The sequence below is a fragment of the Aethalodelphis obliquidens genome, unplaced genomic scaffold, assembly GCF_003676395.1.
Source record: "Aethalodelphis obliquidens isolate GAN/ISIS:26980383/991018 unplaced genomic scaffold, ASM367639v1 scaffold19, whole genome shotgun sequence".
Taxonomy (NCBI): Eukaryota; Metazoa; Chordata; class Mammalia; order Artiodactyla; family Delphinidae; genus Aethalodelphis; species Aethalodelphis obliquidens.
This window is the reverse complement of record NW_020837963.1, coordinates 7,254,426-7,272,720: the sequence shown is the minus strand read 5'-3', so window position 1 is coordinate 7,272,720 and position 18,295 is coordinate 7,254,426. Positions and strand designations below refer to the sequence as shown.

General features: G+C 41.3%; 1 protein-coding gene across 3 annotated transcripts in view; it reads right to left on the bottom strand.

The window, feature by feature from the left end:
• SMAD4 (SMAD family member 4) overlaps positions 1–15,445 on the bottom strand; it is a 60,538-nt gene extending 45,093 nt beyond the window's left edge. The window contains exon 1 of one of the 3 annotated variants that reach the window (XR_003435245.1): positions 15,004–15,445. The gene's annotated coding sequence lies outside the window, so the exon portion shown is untranslated. Of the gene's footprint in view, positions 1–14,607; positions 14,771–15,003 lie in introns of those variants that run through there. The other 2 variants (XM_027118538.1, XM_027118539.1) reach the window with 2 other exon arrangements.
• Positions 15,446–18,295: the final 2,850 nt, after the last annotated feature.

The following is an 18,295-nucleotide window of genomic DNA, read 5'->3' as shown; positions in this document are numbered from 1 at the left end:
TCAAAATTGTAATTTCTAGACTTCAAAAGCTTTCAGGGACAGGGACTGTACTCGTCTTAGTCATCATTATATGCCCAATTCCTAGGACATATAACCGTTTCTTATTGTTAAATGAATGCATTTCTGCATGTGCTTTCAGATTCATGCTCAGGCTATTTCTTTTGCCTAAAATATCCAGTCCTATTTTATCTACTTGGTGAAGTCCTAGCCATTCTTCAAAGTGCAGCTTAAATGTCTCAATTTCTCCAAGAGTTTCCCCTAACACAGTCTCCTCTCCCCACAATCCTGAAGGAGAATTACTTCCCTGGTGTGTTTACTATGTACCCTAGTATATTACCTGATGCCTCCATCAAATTAAAAACACACCCCAATTACAACACATTATATTATAGTTGTTTGATTATGTATTTGTTTCACACCCTGTTGCCGTAAGTTTAGAAGAAAACAGCAACACCTTCCCATCTTAAAAAATCCTAGTACAGTACAGTTCCTTTCATATACCAGGCAAATGATTGCAAGTTGACTACAGCTTTTTTATTTGGTGTCATTTCCTTGCAACAAATTTTGAAGAATGCAAATGCTTATGTCGTTGAAATCATTTTCTGATATTATATTCCAAAAGATTTGTTCCAATTTATAATGTAATTAAAGTGTTTGTAACTATTTCATCACAATCTCCCTGTTGGATGTTATCATCTCTAAAATTTAAGCTATTTTTGGCCCTAACAGTTTCTCAGAAACTGTTTTAATTGCACATTTCTTTGAACACTAGTGGAAATATTCCTATGACCATAAGTGCCTGAAACATAATTTAAAAGTTCCTTGCAATAAAAAAAAAAAAAGTTCCTTGTATAAAAAATAATACCCGCAGGGGTATATAGGTGTTGTTCTACATTAAATAGCTCTAGATTATAATTTTGTAAAGAGTGGTATGGAATGATAATAGACAAGGGCACTGGACTGGTATAAACAAAATTATATATTCTAATCAAAGCTCTAGCAGCATGATTAGGCAAGTTAACATCTCTTTCAATTCTCTTATCTATAAAATGGAAACAATATCTGCCTTGCCAAGTTTATAGACTGGCTATGGTGATCAAATGCAACAGGATATAAAAGCAATCTAGGGACCATAAATTGGCCAATTCAGCAAACACTGTATCCGCTAGGAGCAAAGCACTACAGATAAAAAAAAACAAGTAGCACATAATCAGAAAGTGGTTCTCAACTCTATCCAGCAGCCCTCCCCAACCTTTTTGGCACCAGGGACCGGTTTCGTGGAAAACAATTTTTCCATGCACGGGGGAGGGGAGGGAAAGGTTCAGGCTGTAATGCGAGCGATGGAGAGGCGATGGAGAGCAGCAGATTAAGCTACCCACCCTCACCTGCCACTTACCTCCTGCTGTGCGGCCCAGGGGGTTGGGGACCCCTGCTTTTGAGAATACCCCCCCTTTTTTTTTTTTTTTTTTTTGCGGTGCGCGGGCCTCTCACTGTTGTGGCCCCTCCCGTTGCAGAGCACAGGCTCCGGACGCACAGGCTCAGCGGCCATGGCTCACGGGCCCAGCCGCTCCGTGGCATGCGGGATCTTCCCAGACCGGGCCACGAACCCGCGTCCCCTGAATCGGCAGGTGGACTCTCAACCACTGCGCCACCAGGGAAGCCCCACCCCATTTTTATAACAAATAATTTATATCACCCCATTAGCTCTCCGGAAACAAAGTTCTAACCTATTTACGCTTTTTAAAAATTTTAACAATGCCCTAATTATAATATAAAGGGGGAAAAGATTAGTATATAATGAAGTGTGTATTTCAATAAAAATGCTCAGGCATATCAACAAAATCAGAAAGTATAATAAAGAGGTTGGATGCCTGAACTGATACAGTAAATCACCATAAACATGACAACTACAAATTCAGACCTTCCAAGACAGGTGTGTTGTTTTGGCACAATGGCATTGCAGTTGGTGAGGTGGATTTTCCAAAATAGTTAACTGTCAATAAAGTTCCAAACAAAAAAACTTCAATTAAACTGAATTAATGGGATTGACATGTACACACTACTATACATATATAAAATAGATAACTAATAAGAACCTACTGTATAGCACAGAAAACTCTATTCAGTACTCTGTAATGACCTATATGGGAAAAGAATCTAAAAAAGAGTGGATATATGTATAACTGATTCACTTTGCTGTACAGTAGAAACTAATACAACATTGTAAATCACCTATACTCCAATAAAAATTAATTTAAAAAACAAACAGGGCTTCCCTGGTGGTGCAGTGGTTGAGAGTCCGCCTGCCGATGCAGGGGACACGGGTTCGTGCCCCGGTCCGGGAAGATCCCACATGCCGCGGAGCGGCTGGGCCCGTGAGCCATGGCCGCTGGGCCTGCGCGTCTGCGTCCTGCGTCCGAAGCCTGTGCTCTGCAACGGGAGGGGCCACAACAGTGAGAGGCCCGCGTACCGCAAAAAAAAAATAATAATAAAAAATAATAATAATTTAAAAAAAATTTAAAAAAAAGAGATGAATTAAGAGAAGCTTAATTTCCAAAAACTGAATATATATTAACATGGAGTTAGGTTCTAGGCTAATTATACGTTTTCCTCCTACATGAATATTCTGGGCATTTAAAAGTGTTGTGGTATGCAAAAAATTCTTCAGTCTCTCACGTGCAGCATGGCATCCCTAGCCGCCCCCCCCACCCCGCACCAAAGCCCCTCCCAGTAACTTCCACAACATCTCTTAAAGAGGCAGTACTTACTCCACTGAGAACCACTGATCCAGACGATCCAACATATCATTACACTAAGTAACAGATGCCTAAAAGAGGTAGGAATTAAAGTGATCTGGAAATAGGAATGCATGGAAAATCCACAGGTAAGCTAAGTCTTAGCATGATGTAACAGTCAGGCTAAGCTAGTCTATGTCACAGTGACAACCAACTCCCAAATATCAGTAGCCTAAAACAAAGGTTTGTTTTCTGCATAAACTATATGTCAATCACAGATACATGCCCATAACAGCACTGTCCATCACTGCTCATTGTCATCTCTCATGGATTAGGCTAACAAAGTCTCCATTTCTACATATGTCCTTAAATGGCAGGGGAAAAGATAGGTAACTCATGCACTGGCTTTTAAACGTTGACTATCACTTCTGTTCACAATGGATGGACCAAGTCACACGGCCATGCCAGTGGTTCTCAACCAGGGCAACTCTGTCCCTCCAGGGACATTTGGCAATGTCTAGAGACAATGCTGACTGCCACAACTGGAAGGGGGAGGTGGAAGGCAGAGCAGTATGCTGGTATCTAGTGGGTGGAGGCCAAGGCCGCTGCTAAACATCCTACAACATACAGGACAGCCCCTCCAACAAAGGATGATCTGGCCCCAAATGTCACTAGTGCCCAAGCTGAGAACCCAGGACCATGCCTAATTTCAAGGTGGGGGAGGGACACAGAGAAGTAAATATTAACCATATGCCAGAAGAGAGCCATCAGAATATGGATGGGAGAGTACTTACAACTACCACATGTGAATAAGAATTTGCCAGGCTAAAGGAAAATCATAGGAAAAAGCAGAGGGACAAGAGTGCAGATGTTTTGTCTAGAGCAGGTTTCTGGTAGAGAGGGGGAGGAATAACAGCATTAGATCTGTATTAGAAAGAAAACTATAGTGAGAGCATGGAGAAGAGCTTTGCAAAGAGGAACAGAAGACCAGTCAAGAAACAGTGATCAGAAGAGTGACAGGGCCTAGATTAGGGGCATGGGCAATGGAAACAAAAGGGGAACCAGTAAGACGTTTCTAGGTAGACAGACTAGATTTTTTAGTCAACTAAGTATAAGGAGTAAAAAGAAGAGAGTCAAAAGATGGCCTATTTCCTAGATAGGTTAACAGAATGATAAAGAAAGAAGAAAAGATTTAAAAGAGATTAAGTAACAAATTCAGCTTTAAATATGCTGAGTTTGAAGAGCTCATTAGAGAAGTTAAGGTTACTTGAAAGTCTCCAACACACAGGTATTAGATAAAATCGCTATAATAGAACAAGCCATCCCACAGCGATGGGGTAACGGGAGGCAGGAAGTCAGCAAAAGGAACAGAGGTTTGTTCTTATATCTACCTATTTTGTGTTTTGTCTCTAGCCTTGCTGTTAAACATAAGCTGTCACCTGAAGTTGACCATAGGTCTAAAAGCAACTCCATGGACTACAAAGCCAAAATAATTAAAATACTCTCTAAAATTAAAAAGGCTGAGTACTGACCTGAGAGGCTCTCACGGAAATTCATAAACTTTAATGAATGTTGACATTTTTTTATTTCTTGGATGTATGTTTACTTTTGGATTATTGACTACACTATGTGAAAAAAACAGGTATATTTTCTAGAAGTTATAGATACTTTGGTCAAGGATCAAATATGGGAATGTTTGGGCCTCCCTGGTGGCGCAGTGGTTGAGAGTCTGCCTGCCGATGCAGGGGCCACGGGTTCGTGCCCCGGTCAGGGAGGATCCCACATGCCGCGGAGCAGCTAGGCCCGTGAGCCATGGCCGCTGAGCCTGCGTGTCTGGAGCCTGTGCTCCGCAACCGGAGAGGCCACAGCAGTGAGAGGCCCGTGTACCGCAAAAAAAAAAAAAAGAAAAAGGGAATATTTGAGAGTGCTTAACAAGGAAGGAAAAAAAAAAAAGCCTGGCCTGGTGAAGAGTATCACTAGAAAGAAATTCCAAGCATAGGCTTACAAGCTGGGGAAGGGGGCAGGGGTCGGTGCACAGGATTAGTTCAACTGCGTGCAGTACAAGTTACAGCCTAGATTGAGCTTTGTCAAAATAAGTGCAATTGGAGGAGAACTTCCAAGAGCATAAAGAATTACATGTGCAGGTATTAATGATTATAAAGATCTGAGATGGGAATAACACAATCAAAGAAACAAAAAGAACTTTTTTTGTGTGGTAACTTTTAAGATGAACTACAGGGACAAATTTAGAGATGTGCTTCTTGTTTACCCATTGGGATTAGATTTAAATGTCATACTGGTACAGCAATTTCACCTTAAATAATCTTATTTAAAAATTAACATTTTTTCTGAATGAATAAATTAAAGGTTGTTAAAAGAAGAATCAACAAAGTCCTCTAGTTGACATTTGTTTTTTGTCTGCCAGCATATAATTCCCCTTCTATAACAGTACTCTGATTTCCCAATCTGGACAAGTGGGACAATCCCAATCCTGACTAACCAGAGCTACCTCTTAGGTACATTAGCTGTTTCAAAGATGGGAGAGGACCCAAGTCAGGCTAATAACACAGCTCCAGGACTTTTGTTGGAACTACAGAGGGTGGGGGGCGGGGAGCTTTTTGCTGGGCTTGAACTTGAAGCTGAGAGTAGTTAGTCTGGCACCTATCTGAGACATAAACTAACAGAAAGCAAAGCAAAGCCAAGAGATAGAATCCTGATGATACTGGCTTCTTGTGACCCTGGATCCAGCACTCTGAGGCCAGCTCTGATTCCAGACAAAGCCAGTGAATTCCCTTTTTACTTAACTTGATAGAATCCTGATGATACTGGCTTCTTGTGACGCTGGATCCAGCACTCTGAGGCCAGCTCTGATTCCAGACGAAGCCAATGAATTCCCTTTTTACTTAACTTGACTGCTACATATTTCCCAGTACATAACTGAACAAAAATTGAGCTAATCAAGGGCCTACGGTATAGCACAAGGAACTACACTCAACATTATGTAATAACCTATAAGGGGAAAATAATCTGAAAAAGAATATATATATTATCTATATATCTCATCCATATATTCATATCTGAATCACTGTGCTGCACACCTAAAACTAACATGACATTGTAAATCAACCATATACTTCAATTTTTAAAAAACTGAGTTAATATTCTCAGAAACAGCAGCAATATAATACAAACCACATATATAAACAATGGAACCAACCCATAATCTTCTCAATAATACAGATAATGAGTTACTTTAAAATAGCAGTTGCTGGAGGGGTGGGATAGCGAGGGTAGGAGGGAGGGAGACACAAGAGGGAAAAGATATGGGAACATATGTATAACTGATTCACTTTGTTATAAAGCAGAAAGTAACACACCATTGTAAAGCAATTATACTCCAATAAAGATGCAAAAAAATAAATAAAAAATAAAGATGATACAAACAGATGGAGAGATATACCATATTCTTGGAATGGAAGAATCAACATAGTGAAAATGACTGTACTACTCAAAGCAATCTATAGATTCAATGCAATCCCTATCAAACTACCACTGGCATTTTTCACAGAACTAGAAGAAACAAATTCACAATTTGTATGGAAACACAAGAGACCCCAAATAGCCAAAGCAATGTTGAAAAAGAAAAACGGAGCTGGAGGAGTCAGGCTCCCTGACTTCAGACTATACTACAAAGCTACAGTAATCAAGACAGTATGGTACTGGCACAAAAAACAGAAATATAGATCAATGGAACAGGATAGAAAGCCCCAAGATAAACCCACACACATATGGTCACCTTGTCTTTGATAAAGGAGGAAAGAATATACAGTGGAGAAAAGACAGCCTCTTCAATAAGTGGTGCTGGAAAAACTGGACAGCTACATGTAAAAAAATGAAATTAGAACACTCCTTTACACCATACACAAAAATAAACTCAAAATGGATTAAAGACCTAATTGTAAGGCCAGACACTATAAAACTCTTAGAGGAAAACATAGGCAGAACACTCTATGACATAAATCACAGCAAGATCCTTTTTGACCCACCTCCTAGAGAAATGGAAATAAAAACAAAAATAAACAAATGGGAACTGATGAAACCTAAAAGCTTTTTCACAACAAAGGAAACCATAAACAAGAGGAAAAGACAACCCTCAGAATGGGAGAAAATATTTGCAAATGAAGCAACTGACAAAGGATTAATCTGCAAAATTTACATGCAGCTCATGTAGCTCAATATCAAAGAAACAAACAACCCAATCCAAAAATGGGCAGAAGACCTAAATAGACATTTCTCCAAAGAAGATATACAGATTGCCAACGAACACATGAAAGGATGCTCAACATCACTAATCATTAGAGAAATGCAAATCAAAACTACAACGTGGTATCACCTCACACCAGTCAGAATGGCCGTCAACAAAAAATCTACAAACAATAAATGCTGGAGAGGGTGTGGAGAAATGGGAATCCTCTTGCACTGTTGCTGGGAATGTAAACTGATACAGCCACTATGGAAAACAGTATGGAGGTTCCTTAAAAACTAACAGTAGAACTACCATATGACCCAGCAATCTCACTACTGGGTATATAACCTGAGAAAATCATAATTCAAAAAGTGTCATGTACCACAGTGTTCACTGCAGCTCTATTTACAATAGCCAGGACATGGAAGCAACCTAAGGGTCCATCAACAGATGAATGGATAAATAAGATATGGCACATATATACAATGGAATATTACTCAGCCATAAAAAGAAACGAAATTGAGTTATTCATAGTGAGGTGGAGGGACCTAGAGTCTGTCATACAGAGTGAAGTAAGTCAGAAAGAGAAAAACCAATACCATATGCTAACACATATATATGGAATCTAAAAAACCAAAAACAAAATAGTCATGAAGAATCTAAGGGCAGGATGGGAATAAAGATGCAGACCTACTAGAGAATGGACTTGAGGATATGGGGAGGGGGAAGGGTAAACTGTGACAAAGTGAGAGAGTGGCATGGACATATACACTACCAAGTGTAAAACAGATAGCTAGTGGGAAGCAGCCGCATAGCACAGGGAGATCAGCTCAGTGTTTTGTGACCCCCTAGACGGGTTGGATAGGGAGGGTGGGTGGGAGAGACGCAAGAGGGAAGAGATATGGGGATATATGTATATGTATAACTGATTCGCTTTGTTATAAAGCAGAAACTAACACACCATTGTAAAGCAATTATACTCCAATAAAGATATTAAAAATAACAATAATAAATAAATAATAAATAAAATAAAATAGCAGTTGCCAAACTCTCTGGTCTCCAGTCCACTTACCTACATTCTTAATTATTGAGAATTCCAAATAGCCTTTGTTTATATGAGTTACATCTATTAATATTTATCATATCACAAATTAAAACAAATGTTTATTTACTCTATTAAATTTTAAATAATAAACCCATTACATATTAATAAATTTTATGAAAAATAACTATTTTCTAAAACAAATTAAAAAGTCAGTATTCAGGGGCTTCCCTGGTGGCACAGTGGTTAAGAATCCGCCTGCCAATGCGGGGGACAGGGTTCAAGCCCTGGTCCGGGAAGATCCCACATGCCATGAAGCAACTAAGCCTGTGCACCACAACTACTGAGCCTGCGCTCTAGAGCCCGTGAGTCACAACTACTGAGCCCACGTGAGCCACAACTACTGAGCCCACGTGAGCCACAACTACTGAGCTCACGTGCCACAACTACTGAAGCCCGCGCACCTAGAGCCCGTGCTCTGCAACAGGAGAGGCCACCGCAGTGAGAAGCCCGCGCACCACAACGAAGAGTAGCTCCCGCTCACCGCAACTAGAGAAAGCCCGCGCACAGCAGTAAAGACCCAACGCAGCCAAAAATAAAATAAATAAAAATTTTTAAAAAGTCAGTATTCAGAGTGACACTGTTTTCCATTTTTGCAAATTTCTTTAACGTCCAGCTTAAGAGAAGCCAGCTGAATTCTCATATCTGCTTCTGCATCCAATCATTGTGATATGTTGTTTTGGTTAACGCTTATGAAGAAAATATGCCTCACACAGATAATTGGAAAAGACAAGACTATTTTAATGGCCCTTTTAGATAATGATGGATATTCTTCTTTCATTCAACACCAAAATGCAACAAATGGCAATTCCTAAAGGTTAGCTGCAATGTGGAATCTGAAACTGTATCAGTGAACTTCTTGGCTCTGCTATATAAAAATCCATTGGTCCATATTGTGCTTTGAATGGATCTCCTACCCATCCATGATTTGTAACATCATGCATTGGTCATCTGGAAAAACACTGGTTCAATGATTTATACGGACCTTCCCAATGTTGATACATTTCCTTACACAATGTATTTTTAAAAATCACATTGCTAAATCTCATCACCAATCTCATCAGAAAAATCTTTAAGTGCTGGGAAGCTGGCAAGCCCATTGGTGGCAGATACTAGTTTTCCAAAAATCTAATTTTCACTTGAAAGATCATATTTTTATCATTGGCAACAAATAGTTATTTTCCTTGAGTGGCAGGCTCACTTCACTTATTTTCAAGGAAATGTCTGCCAAACATCCAAGTCTAAGTAACTACAGTTTACCTGTCAGTCATTCTTTTAAGTAAAAATAAAAAAGCAGATAGTTTAGCGTGCAGCTCAATCACACAAGTGCTTTTCCTAGAGATGAACCTTGTACGCTGATTGCAGAAGAACTTTATGCACACTTCCATTTAATCACACTGAATACTGAAAAGACATGCACACCAGGGTAGATATTTTAAAAATTAAAACTTTTTACTGCTTCACCAAGGATATTCTTAAGTGAAACTGGCATTTTTTCTTTTTTTTTTTTTTTTGCGGTACGCGGGCCTCTCACCGTCGCGGCCTCTCCCGCCGCAGAGCACAGGCTCTGGACACGCAGGCTCAGCGGCCATGGCTCATGGGCCTAGCCGCTCCGCGGCATGTGGGATCTCCCCGGACCGGGGCACAAACCCGTGTCCCCTGCATCGGCAGGCGGACCCTCAACCACTGCGCCACCAGGGAAGCCCCTGAAACTGGCATTTTTTTCAAATGCTTAACGTGTGTTTGGTGCCACTGCCTTGACTCAAGATAAAGTGCCAGCAGTTTACCCACCACTGCTTCCCTACCATCAGTGCAAATGTCAACACAGTACAAGGGCACATAATGTCTCAATTTTATTATGTGAATAATTTTGATTTCATGAACGCCTAGAAGATAAAGGGCATGGGGACCCCCAAGAGTCCGTGGACCACACTTTGGAAAATACCGTTTTAAAAGATTGTGAAGTAGGATGAATTTTAATAACTGAAAAATACATTTCATAAAACCTTCTGAATGAAGGAGACTATCAAGTCATCTAGCTTATTCTTTCAAAAGGGGCTGTATCAGACTTCCCCCTGCAGTAGGCTCAGGCCTACTAAATATATATTGAGTGGGGCCCTACCTTTAAAAAGCACCCTGGGAGTCTGAGTTGTTGTCAGTTTTACAAAGCACTGACGTAGTCTATGCTACTCCACATGCTTCACTTTACAAATTACCAAAAAGATAGTGAAACAAATTGCAATGTCAAGAATATATGAAACTAATTTAAAAGATTAATTACATAGAAGTTATGCCATTTTTCTTACTATTAGCCAGCTGCTTAATTTCAACATCTATACACATAAAATTCTTCCTTCAACTAGTTTTGGTAGGAGACCTCTATGACACAGATGCACCTAGTGTGCTTACGTACAGTAATCCTTTCACCAGATGATTCAATGACTGGCCACATACTGATATCAAATGCTCCAGAATTCACCAGTGAATACCGCTGATAAATAACCTTAATCCAGTCTTAACGTTTAGAAATACATTTTGACTTGAAAAAGACCTGAATTACATACATTAAGATACAAAAATCATACCTTACTACATACCAAAGACAAAATATTCAGTAGAAGTCTTTTTTTTGACATCATAAATAAGATTTGCATTCTAAACATGCAGATTGGGGTTTGATGAACCCCAATGAATTTTAAGTAAATTACTCCAGCGCACCAATGATTGCAAAGTAAAGCTTGTACTGTATCAAAACAAATGAAGCAATAAAGATAAGCACACTAAAATATCCAAAGGCTTTAAAATCAAGAGGTCTTTTTTTTTTTTTTAACAATACAGATTCCCATGCCTCCTGCACTCCATTCTCATCCTGAATCTGTGTGTTTTGGAATGGGACAAAGAATATTTTGTTCTATTTTTTTTAAATAGCTCTTCCAGAGACGCAGATGCAACTACTTGTAGACCAGCACTTATGAACTACTTCAAGTAATACATTGATAAATGGGGAACTGAACATGCCCCTCTAGATGATCTCTAAAGAACTGCTAACTAGTTGGGCTCGTTGAGCAACTGTCTCACAGTGTGTAAGTTAACCTCTGATAGTAAAACCTAAATCAATGCAACTTGCTTCTCAGGAACCAGCAAAGTGACCAGTTAATTGATGCCTAGAAAATGTGATGGTTTCCAAGCAGATTAACCTCTAGGAAGATCAAATTCCCACTGGGAGTTTAGATGCAAAGTTTGGCACCTAAACAAAGTCTTTAGTCTTTAAAAGGAACCCAAATAAGCATTTTAGAATATGTCAAAATATCAACTTCCTATTTGGGATAGCAATGATAAACCAACTTCTCATCAGGAGAGAGATAGCTTCCTATAACTTGCCACCAGACAATTCAAATTAATTGAAAAATGAAGAAAGAGATTCAAAGAGGAGAGAGACAGAGGGACAGATTTGGAAACAAAACAAATGTGGCAATACCTTCAAGGAACCCATTAAGTCAGAAGTGAGATAATTATATCACCCATGTGTATATCACTGTATTAAAGAATAAAGCTGACACAAATGAAACAGTTAAAAAAAAAAAAAGAAGTTACAGGACCCTAATAGCTCAACAATTTCGGAACTCTGATCTGGCTGCACCCCAAGCCATCTGAGTCACAATTTCTGGAGGTGGGTTCCAGCCATCGGTATTTTGTAAAGCTCCCCAAGAGATTTGAAAATGTAGCCGAGGTTGAGAACCACTGCCCTAAACCTTGGGAGTGAAAAAGCAATAAAAAGACGAACCCCACACAGTTATAAGTTTTCCAAACCGCAAACAATTCTCATTTAAAATGTAAATAATGAAGTACAGTCTTTAAGCTTAAAGGTATTTACAATTATCACCAACTTTAAATTAAGATGTAAAAACAGGCACTCTTTACAATCTCTAGTAGCTGTCTGACCTATAATCTGCAGTAGTAAACAATCAAGACTTAAATTATAAGATTCTGATGACCTATCATCTTAGTTTTACATAAGTAAGTACTACCCTAGTTTTTATCCACTGTCATGGTTAAAACAAATTTTCCTGGATGCCAAGTACACCACGTAATAGTGTCAAGGTGACACAACCTAAAATATCTTGTTCCTGAGAAACTGGAATTTAGCCACATTTCCTATCACCAAAATTACACATATTAGGATGAGAAAAAAAAATCCAAAAATTCTAAATCTGACTCATTATTAAGCATATGTTTTGGCATATTATGATGCTAATAGTACCATACTAAAAGTTGCTCAAATGAATAATATCTAGACATATTTGTCAACTGTTTGAATTTCTCTTTTTAAAACAATTGAATCTTCATCAACTGTGGAACAAAAAACCCAAAATTTGATAATTTAACAAAGTGGTATTAAATTCTGTGTTATGCTGATCTAACTCCTTTAACTTTAGTGTAGAAAATAATGAAATCAATCAAACTCATTTCAGTCAATTAGTTTTATACATGATTGTCACCTCACCTTTAATCATTACTGAAACAAAACAAAAATTTCTGCCTAACTACACTATCTTCTAGGGGAAAAAAAGGAAATCCAAACATATACAACGAGCAGGGAAACGGCTAACGTGTTTAAAGAACGATTCACTCTAAAATCACTGAATAAAAAAATGAAAAAAAAGTTAGGTATAAGCTAGAAGGCAACACAACAGAACTGAAATAAGTAAAGCTTAAACATAAGAAAAATAATGTATGTTCTCACCAAAAGAGACAAAATTTTAGATGAGACTAAATATGCATTTTAATTGTAATGAGTGAGGCAGATCCTGTAGGGTTAACTGCCCTAGTAGAGGCCTCAGCACTTCACAGCTCAATTAGAATAGTGTCTAATGATGTTACTATAACACCGGCTCAATCAGAAAAAACAGCTTCAAAGCCAGAGAGCTGGAGTGTGACTGGACAGCATAAATTAGTTTAATACTTGCTCTTTAATTTGGGGGGAAAAATCTGAAGGGGAATGCAGAAAAATTAATTCACACACAAATGGTGAAACAGCTCAACTAAAATGTAGCTTAAGAAAGTGAAGTATATAGGTTTTTAGAAATAAGATTTGCTGCTTCCTAGCATAAGTAGAATTGCTTTGAGCAGCAAAGACTTCGGAAAAGGTCAATGATGCATACAAAACTTACTCCGAAAAATTTCAAAGTGACTTTCTCAGCACAAGTTTTCATTAAATCTGAAACGGGTTTGCAGTTTTTTCTACACTTGCTCATATCGAAGAAACTCAGCTAAACATAGAAGTTTCTACTTAGGCACTCCCACTTCAAAAACAAAAAAATTAAGATGCAATACCTCCTTAAAGCAACCTCACCCAAAAACCTGGAAAGCAAAGAAAAAGTCACTTCTATTAATAGACTCACAAAATGTTATATAAATTTTCTCTAGAACAACTTACTTTTAATTCCAACAACTTATACCTACATAATTCATCACCACCCTTAGACCTAAAGATGCTCCAAATTTTAAACGCTTGGCCTACCTGTATTACACTTGTACTGTAACAAACTCAAAATCATAACATTATGGGAGAAACATTGTAACTAAAAATTCATATTTTAAGATGTTAATTATATCAATCATTTACAACTTGAAATGTCACGTACTAACCATATCAGAACTTTGCAAAAGACAAAATAAATCTTTAGCAGAAAAAGAAAAATTGCACATTAGAACTCCCGAGGCTATATTTCAGCTGAAATATAGTCTAAGAACAACTTAGCAAAGACAACTTATGAAAACTACAATAAAAACTATTCAAGTGCAACGTTCTAAATCTAATTAACACCCGAATAGTCAAACTGCTACTGGGACTAAAAGGATGCTAATTCTTGCAAAACTCAAATGTTGTTAAAAATCAGCCAAGACAACATGCTTTCACAAAGTCAACTGAGGCTAATTAAAATGATTCCCCATTATCTTATACTTATTATTCCTAAATAACTGGCAGTTTCACCTTAAACTACAGTCCAAAAACTAAAGACGTTAAGAAACTAAATTCAAAATAAACTATTTGAAAATAGGCAAATATATTTTTTAATTTTACTAGGGTTTTCGCGGGGCGGGGGGAATAACTATCAATTTTCAATAGGGTTTTTTTTAAACCTCTCTATCCCCACCCAAAAAAAAAACCGTTCAAGTTAACAAAACACACCAATTTCTTTGAAAATCTAGCTTAAGAAATCGTAACAGCAGTTTGGGGCATGTGATGGAGCCACCGCCCTACACACCCCACACAAATTTCACGCTCAGTACTTGTAGTCCTAGCAATGAGATAAACTATGTCTTTTATTTTTCATTAGGAGTGCGGCGGGCGGGTGTCAGCTGCTAAGAATGTTTCCTGCATACCGCCATCACCCACAATACTCAAAAAATAAGTAAACAAACCAAAGCCAGAAACATAACTGGAATGACTCAACCAGGAAGAGAAAATAAGGGACAAAGAGAAAACAAAAATTTGCTTGAGAAAAGAAATTAAGACAAACCATTTACAACTTTCATTTAGATCTAAGGCAGTACACTCCGACCCGACTCGCTCGGCCAGGAGGGACACTGAAACTACTCAGAACAACAAAGAGCAGCGGCGGCCGCTGCAGGAGTCCCAGTCCGAGTTCAACTCGATTCCGCGACAAACTGCGAAGGGAGTTCGGGGCCGGAGGACCGACCCCGGAGACCGACGGACACGAGGCACCACGGCTCGGTCCGACCCGCGCCGGGGCCGTCGGCCCGTCAGGCGGCCGCGCTGGTTCTCCGGGCCGGCCCGCCGGCCTCCCGCGCGCTACACGCCGCCGCCACCGCCGGGAGCCCGCCCCGGGGCGGGGAAGCCGCGGGCGGGGTGCGCGGGCCCGGTCGGGAGAAGGGGAGGGGACATGGCGCGTTACCTGGGCTCGGGCGACGGCAAGGGGCGTCCGCTCTCCCGCGGCGGTTCGTCCGCGGGGGCGCCGGGCCCGTCCCTCCCCCGGCGGCCCGGAGCGCTCCTCGGCCCCCGCACTGAGGCGTCCGGGCCAGGCCGCCCCTCCTCGGCGCCGCGCCGCTGCCCGCGCGGGCCGGGCCGCCTCGAGCTCCCGGGCCGCCCCGCGGCAGGGGGCCCCTCTCGCGGGGCGCCCGGCTCCCCGCACCCGCTCCCGCCCCCTGGGCGGCCGTGCAGCCGAGGGGAGGGCGGGAAGGGCCTCCGGAGGAGAGCGGGCGGCCGCGAACGCGGGCTCCGCCACCCGAGCCACTCCGTTACCGCAGCGGCGACGACGACCAGGGCCGTGTTGTTGCTGCCAACTTGTCGAGAGAACACTGAGCATGCGCGCGCAGAGACCACATCCGGGTAATTTCAGGGTTTGGCCCTTTTCCCCCTCAGCTTTCCTTTCTCTTGGCTGCCCCCGCCTCCAGCCGGAGTGACGAGGGTCGTTCTGCGCAGGCGCCCGCGGGGCAGCACAGTCGGCGGGGAGCCCTGAGTCCCAACCTGGGATCGCCCTGGCCGAGGGCACTTCCCGCAAAGGTCGGGGGAAAGGCTGCTTGGAGGGAGTGGTCATCAGACAAATGGGCGTCCCTTTGCCAAAAAGTTCCCAAGCAGCGCGGGAGAACTCGGCGTGTAGTGGGTGTCCAGTAAGTTTATAAATAGCGATCAAAAGGGCCTCGTTTATGAGGACCAGCGTGGGCACAAAAATTAGACTTTAATAGCTTGCTCTGGGGAGAAGGTGGTTGTAGCGGTTTAGTACTTTGGAAAGAGACTAAGATGACTGCAGCCCTGGGTCACTAGATCCAAATGTGTTTAAACTCTTGAGATGCCTTCTTAGGTTGAAAAGGTGCGCAGGCCAATAATGGAACCATAGATTTGAGAGCCTGGACAGGTGTTACGAAAAGTCAGTGGTTCCTGTTGGAAGAGATTTAGTCAGACCTCGGAGTTGGAAGGGACTTTCAAGGTCCTACAAGACACCTGTTAACTAGGTTACCAGCTGGGTGGGGAAAGGTGTAAACTCTGCTCTTGACTTTATACTTCTTTTATTTGAAAATTTTACAGGATGAATGCATTCATTTGATATTTTTAAAATTTCAGAAAACACATACTAATTACATATATATTTTTTCACCAACCAGGAAATATTTCTGTTGGGGTCCCACCAAGACTAATTACTGTCGGAAGGCTCTAAAGTCATGTCTTAAGTCTTGTCGCCCAGAAACTGTCTATTCCCCCACCTATGTTTTACACCCAGTTCCCTAATCCCATGCTGTCCTCTCTTTCACAGCTTGGGCTCTTTCTTCTTCTGCACGACAGCCTCTAAAACTGTCTTCAAACTGGTGTTCCCTGGGGTTTATGAAGACTTTCCAAGACTAGTTTTAAGGGAATTCATTTCCAGATGCCTCACTGCAATGTGTACTATAGTCTAAAATTGCTCAGCTTGGGACTTCCCTGGCGGTCCAGTGGTTAACACTCCATGCTCCCAATGCAGGGGGCACGGGTTCGATCCCTGGTGGGGGAACTGAGATCCCGCATGCTGCATGTGGGCAAAGATTTAGAAAAAACAAAAAATTGCTCAGCTTGAGAAAGCACCTGAAGACACAGCATCCCCCTTTCAAAACTGTTCTACTCCCGCTGTCCAACCAAAGTAAAAACTCTCACCCATTACTAAGGTGCATCGATCCAAGATGTAAAAAACCTCCAGGACAATGCAGAGGAACAAGTCAGAAATTGGTGACTGCTGAGAAAGTGAATGACTCAAAGCGAATGGTTATAAGTTATCTTGCAAGTCAGGTGGTTTTCAGTTATTTGCTATCAACAAAATTGAAGGAAAACCTAACTATGTGATTTGATTTTTCGCAGTATACCTTAGAAGGAGTTAAAAGAATTGATAACATTGCTATATCTGAACTTCCATTCCTATCTCTCGCAATTATCTATACACATGCATCTTGTCACCTTTGCCGTACTTTGTTGGCCAGAAGCAAATCACAAGTCCCACCCCCACTCAGGGGAAGGAGACCACACAGGACATGAACACCTAGAGGCAGGATCATATGGGGCCACATTAGAGTCTCTATTTATTTATTCAAAGGACAATTCCTATAAGCTCAACCTCCTCAGAATTTCTTCAGGTTCTGTTGCTTCCTTGTTTAAGGGAAACCTGACTTTCCCCTGGGGCACTGCTTCCCCTCCCCCTCTCAAGTCGTAGGTCCTGTATTTTCAACCATGAGCCTCATAGACTGGGCCTGGAGGTGAGGTAGGCCTCCTGCTTGCTCCTCCACAATACTTCCAGACCATCCCTCTCTCTCCTCCCCATTAACCTGCAGCTTTAAGTCTTGTCATTCAGTATCCCTCATCATTGCTCTCATTTCTCTTCATTTTTTCATCATTTGTTCTTGTCAGTCACTCCAGTACCATTTCAGTCTTAATCCTAAGCGTTTGTAATATATACCCGATAATCATCCCCATTCCCTGCCCTCTCAGTTCCATGACGTCTCCTCCAAGGATCTTGTCCTACCCTAACTCAGCCACTTATTCACTTGGCATAATCACAAGAGCCTCATCAAACTCAATAACTTCTTCACAGTTTCAAACCCCTCACACTCTGAACAGCCCCTCCTATTTCCATATTTCCCTGTAGTACTCGAACTCCAACAACTCTGCAATCCGCTTATCCTCTCTCCCATCCTTATCCAGCTTACACTCCTGGTCAGTCATTACAATCACTCCCTGGCACACCACACCTTCAACCCCCTTTCCTCTTCCCCCTTTGCCGTTACTGGGCAAAACCACAATCCTGATTCAAGCCAGCTCTCCATCTACTTCACATCAGCCCCCGTACATCTGAATGTGGCTAAAGAAAAACACAATCACGCTGGCTAGTTTCACTTTAATTTCATCACCTGGAACTTCAAGTGGGTCCTTAGTGCTGCCCAGGAATTCTACTTCCCTCCTCCATTCTTCTGGATGCCGTACCTCTCTGTCCTCCAACCTGTACCTCCTTCCTTCTCATCCTTGTTTTTGATTCATAACCTTGTTTCCTATTCCAGTGAGAAAGTTGAAGCAACGACACGAAAACTTACACAGAATCTCGCCATCTCATCTACCCATACCCACATACCACCATCTGTAACCTCTTCTCCACCTTCCCTTCCATTACGTAGGTGAATTTTCCATGCTGCCAGCTAAAGCCAGTCCCTCTGCTAAGGCAATAGACCCCA